The sequence below is a fragment of the Arachis ipaensis genome, chromosome B09, assembly GCF_000816755.2.
Source record: "Arachis ipaensis cultivar K30076 chromosome B09, Araip1.1, whole genome shotgun sequence".
Classification (NCBI taxonomy): domain Eukaryota; kingdom Viridiplantae; phylum Streptophyta; class Magnoliopsida; order Fabales; family Fabaceae; genus Arachis; species Arachis ipaensis.
The window spans coordinates 31,244,773-31,250,615 of NC_029793.2; the positions used below are offsets into that span (position 1 = coordinate 31,244,773).

Here is a 5,843-nt window from a genome sequence, read left to right on the forward strand (position 1 = left end):
AAATTAGATAGTAATATATGAAACATAATATAGGTACATTTTAATTTTAATTTTAATTTTAATACAATTAAAGAATGTCATGTTGCACATTTTGATTGTCAAATTAGTAATTAGTCATTGATATTAATATTAATATTAATAATAATATATAAAATAGATAGAGTGGTTGAAGGAATGAGAGAACTAGAGAAAAGAAGAGGGAGGAGGGAAGAATTCTTTAATTTTAGAGGGAAAGATTTGATTTCAATTGTAATGAGAGAGTGACATGTGGCACATTTTGGCCTTAAAATTAGAGATATATATATATATATATATATATATATATATATATATATATATATATATATATATATAACATACAACTCCTATCCCTCTTACAAACTTGTAATAACAAAGACGAAGGAAGAAAATAATCTAACTAATACAACAACATACAAACCAAACGCAGTATAACTCTTCATAATGCTTCATCCGATTCCTGAAAAGATAAAACTGTAGGGGGTGAGAACCTAACCACACGGTCTCACTACGAAGTTTCAAAGTTGTCATAAGAAGATATTTAATAAGAAAATTGTTTTCAATCTCAGTGATTATCATTGCCTTATGAATCTTTTAAAAACCAAAAGGGTAATCGTTCAAAACCTTTTTAAAGAAACAATGTTTAATCTTTCAGAAATCCAAAACCTTTCCTTTCTTATAGGAAAATCTCAATCGGAAACCAACCACACAATCAAGCAACACAATCATTAATTCAGCACCAAAGTTCAATCTCAAATGTAGCACGCTAGGACAAACACAGGCAAGACAAACAAAGAAAGCACAAGTAGGTAGCAGTTACAGCAAATAGTTCAAATAGCAGTTAAGAACAGTTTAGCAATTAGGCAAACCAAAACAGGTTCAAACCCAATCAAAGCATACAAATGCATATGATGCATGCCTGTCCTATGGCTGATGAGGCTCATCTGTCGGTTATCCAGCCAACCCGACAAGTCTGAATTGTCCTTAAACTGTCCCCCGACATGCATCCCCATGAGTCTATGCATAGTTTTTTCTCAAATAATCAATATTGCTCAATGGAGGTAATATTCCCGGGAATTTATATAGTGCCCAGTCACACTTACGTCGTAGGGTCAACAAAGTATCGAGTTTTCAACCTGGTACACGTGGTGGCAAGCCACGGCAGTTAATCCAGGGAACCTCATATCTCAGATATTTCAAATTCATAAGCCACATAAATAATTCATTTATCATTCATAAATATCTAAGCCATTCTCAATATCATCATCATTCGTCAATCCATATCCCATTTCCAAATTCATTTCAAAGCCATATTTCAAAGAAAATCCTCACCATCCTCTTTTTCTTTATGTTCGTTAACAATCTCAATTCCAAAACAAAATTCTTTCTTTGGTAGACAAATCAATCTTAAAACGTATAATGCTTAAAACAAATTTTTTTAATTAATTACTTTAAATAAAACTTTCAATTTTATAAAATTTCGGCAGCATCTCCTCTAAAACTCGGACACTGCCACCCTTTTCGGGTCCCATCCAAACATTTCTCAAACATTTTCTCAACCATTTCCAAATCTCAAACATTTTTCAGAATTGAAGCAGTTCCAATGTCAAATTATTTTTAAATCAACCAATTCTAACAATAAAACTCTTTTTAAAATTGAATTAGCTCAAATATTAAATCATTCATAAAATCAAACTAACTCACAATCAAATCGCTCCCAGAATCAATTTATTTTCATATCTCAAATTATTTCCAAAATCGTTTCATTTATATTACTAAGTAAACTCTAAAACTAAGAAAATCCACCTTTCTTAATAATCAAGTAAATGACATTCCAAACCGGTTTTTTTCCACAACCACACACCACTCACGCAATTAAGCACCCAATAATTCAGTCCAATAAACTATCACATCCATAAGACAAATATAATCACAGAAGTAAATCTCTTTGCATCAATATCTATTTATCACAACTCTGTAATATAAAATAGATTTTAAGAAAACCCCTACCTCAAAGTCGAAACTCGCAAAACCAAAATGTGTCGAAAACCCCTTTTCCTCGACCAGCGACAGCAGCAGCCGTAATCTCAGCTTTATCCACTATCCGTAGTAGCAACCACAACTCTAAGCGCGACACACAACAACCGGAACTCGAACCTATGTTACCAACATCTCAGAATCTTTATCAAATTCATAACAGAGCAGACATACACTAGTGGTGAAGGTTTTGAAAAAGATATGCTTCCTTAACAAAAGAGAAACATGGAGACGAAGCACTGGCAGCAACTCCAAACTATCCCCACAGTGGCTCTGGTGATGGTGGAAAACCTCAGTGGCAGCTGCAATAACATCGCAGTGATAACCATATCCCTAGAAATTGAAAGGATGGAATCGAAAGCACGAATACTATTTACCAACGGCAGTGGCGGCAGCTAAGAACTCCGACAATGGCTGCGGCAGCTCAGAAGTGACTCTGTCAGTTCAGCAGCAGCGGTGACTCCCTTTTCTCTCTTCCATCTGTGTTTCTGTTTCCCTCTCCTTGCGTCGGATCCTCGTGGTGGCCTGACAACTTCAGAACAGCGATGGCAGTGGGTGACCCAGCGGTGGCAGAAGATCCCAGCCCCAACCGCGACACCGTTCCTCTCCTCCACATGCAACAGCTTCAATCTCCCTTTTGCACGCAACATGATGGCTCTCCTCCTCCTCTAGTTCGTGCGATGGTGGCAGTGAGGGCGGCAGAGGCGGCGTGGAGCTCCGACGACTTGGACCTCCGTGAAGGTGACGGCGGAACAGAACGCGGCGACGACAATACTGCTGACGGCGGCGAAGACCCGACGAAGCTGGCAGCGGCGGGTTTCTTCCACGCCTGCGAGCACAACGGCGGCGATGAAGAGGATCGGCGACGGTGACGCTGGCGGCGCTGACTTCCCTCGGCGATGATGAAGACGGCACGGACAGCTGTGACGGCGCGATACCCCCTCACGGTGCCTTCCTCCCTCGTGCTCCTCTGCTCCGGCGATGTGCTAACGGCGGGACGGTGGCGGCACAGACAGTTTTCCCCTTCCACCGGCACCCCTCTCCCTCTCGGATCTCCTTCTCCCTTCCTTTCTTTTTGTTTTTATTTCTTCTTTTCTCTTTGTTTTTTCTGAAGCAGTGGGTGAAGCAATGGGTTTAGATTTGGTTAGGTTTGGGGAAGGGAAGGCGGTGGGGTAGATGATTAGGATTAGGATAGTTTAGGAAATTTTAATAAAATTAGGGGTATAGAGTGTTAATTAAAATCTAATTTAAACCTTTAAGATTATTTTTTAAAATATTATTTAAAAATTCTAGGTCTTACATCCTACCCACCTTATAAAAATTTTCGTCCTCGAAAATTAAAATATTATATAAGGTAACACATAGTCTTTGTACTCTACTGTTTAAACACTTTATAGAAAAGTATGAAATCTTATTATGCATATATAAATGTTCAAAACTTTACAAAAGTTTGGAGGAACAAAATAGGGTGCAAATCAAGATAGGCGTTCACAAAATAAAACGGTATCTTGTGTGGCAACAAGGGCTACAAAGCAAGCTGGTATAAAACACCGGATTTAACGCTCGCTCCCAGATCTCTTACCCATTTCAGAACTTCAACTCTCCAATTCCATCAATCATTTCACAACTCCATAATCCGTCACAATCCTAACATCCGCAAACTTTTACGAGGAATAAACTGCTATTCTCCTCATAACGTTGCACACTTACCAATTCATCTTTCATGTCTATGAACAGCATTTTTTAAAGTTTTGTTTGCTACCCCTAAAAGTCATACGTGATTCTAAGGTGATCCTCGAGTTTATTCAAAAGAATACAAGACCTTGGAAAAAGACAAGCGACAAAATCCGCCAGGGTTTGAAAGGATTGTTGAAATCTCAAGTAATCAGGAATGCATAAGAAATGAAGAGTACTAGACAGAAAATTAGTTTGGCAATCTCAAGAATGATTCCCAAATTAACAAAACCTGATAGGAATAACAAAAGGAAAAGTAGTGCAATAGTTTGAAGCAAAATTAAGTCGAGTCAAGGAATATGAGGTTTACAGAAAAGAATGTCTAAGACCAAAGGCAAGGCTTACAAGTCGTAGAATTAAGAAGACTTTCGAATGAATGGCTCATAGAGAATGAAAAATATTTCAAAAACTATTTCACATTTGTCAAAAGAAAAGTGCGCATCAAACACTTTGTAAAAGAAATAACAAAAGTATATTTGTGGTATTACGTTAATACAATTCCATGTTGAAATAGATTATGTAGAGTTTTAAAAGAAAATGAATACCGATTTGACTAAGAACAAAAATATTCCCTCAAATATTTGAGAAAAATAGTTAGGTGCACCACTTAACTAAAAGTAGGCATAAAACTCGGAAGGAAATCAAATTGCCTCTTGTCAAAATAGTTTAAAAGTTAAAGACAAAATAGGTGAGGTTTGAAAAGGGAAAGTCAATTGGGTTAAGACCAAAACAATTTTTTTTGAAAATCTTAAAAGACATTTAGGTATTCAATCAAATAAAAGTATACAGTGAAATCGTGGGAAGATTGTAAGAAAATCAAACGTTTGTTTAAAAATTCTCAAGGTTTATATTCAATCAAGTGCGTATAAAAATTATAACAAATATGGAACAAGAAGTTAAAATTTATTAGAAAAGAATTCCAAAGTAAAAATTTGTTTATAAGTCGGTTTCAAAACTTTATTTAAAACAGCGCATGCCGACCTCAAAATAACTTTGTCAATTTAAAGAATAGCTATGGATGCAATTTAAGCAAGAAAAATTGATTTAACTTTCTTAAGAAGAGAATCCAAAACTTCTTTTTAAAAGTTCACATCAAAACGAAATTGCCATCACATAAGAACATTCAAGAATATTAAGATGTACTTAAAAAGAAACCAGGCCATACAAAAAAGGATATTAAATCAGGGGAATTCAAACAAGATCAACTAGACACCGGACATCGAACAAGCTTTTAATTGAGCTACTGAAAACTTAAACCTTCTCTTCTACTAGTCGTTCTCTAAAGAGCTAACACCTCGGTTTTTACCTCTAAGAATCACGTGTGTGATGAGCAGATATTTTATACGCTTTTGGGGTTAATTTCATATAGTTTTTAGTATGTTTTAGTTAGTTTTTAGTTTATTTTCATTAGTTTCTAGGCAAAATTCATATTTCTGGACTTTACTATGAGTTTGTGTATTTTTCTGTAATTTCAGATATTTTCTGGTTGAAATTGAGGGAGCTGAGCAAAAATCTGATTCAGGCTGAAAAAGGACTGCTGATGCTGTTGGATCCTGACCTCTCTGCACTCGGAATGGAATTTCTGGAGCTACAGGAGTCCAATTGACTCGCTTCTAATTGCGTTGGAAAGTAGACATCCAGGGCTTTCCAGCAATATATAATAGTCCATACTTTACTCAAGGATAGACGACGTAAACTAGCGTTCAACGCCAGTTCCATGTTGCAGTCTGGCATCCAGCGCCAGAAACAGGTTATAAGTTGGAGTTCAACGCCAGAAACAGGTTACAACCTGGCGTTGAATGCCCAAAACAGCCCAGGCACGTGAGAAGCTTTAGTCTCAGCCCCAGCACACACCAAGTGGGCCCCAGAAGTGGATTTCTGCACTATCTATCATAGTTTACTCATTTTCTGTAAACCTAGGTTACTAGTTTAGTATTTAAACAACTTTTAGAGATTTATTTTGTATCTCATGACATTTTTTGATCTGAATTTTGTACTCTTTGACAGCATGAGTTTCTAAACTCCATTGTTGGGGGTGAGGAGCTCTGCTGTGT

The 5,843-nt window shown here is 36.8% G+C and overlaps 1 long non-coding RNA gene across 1 annotated transcript in view; it reads right to left on the bottom strand.

The window, feature by feature from the left end:
• The window catches only part of LOC110267072, a 21,282-nt gene continuing 15,877 nt past the window's right edge, over positions 439 to 5,843 (bottom strand). Inside the window, exons 2-3 of the long non-coding RNA XR_002354398.1 lie at positions 2,029 to 2,175; positions 439 to 478 (exon numbers count right to left, since the gene is read on the bottom strand). This is a non-coding gene — a long non-coding RNA (uncharacterized LOC110267072). The remainder of the gene's footprint in view (positions 479 to 2,028; positions 2,176 to 5,843) is intronic.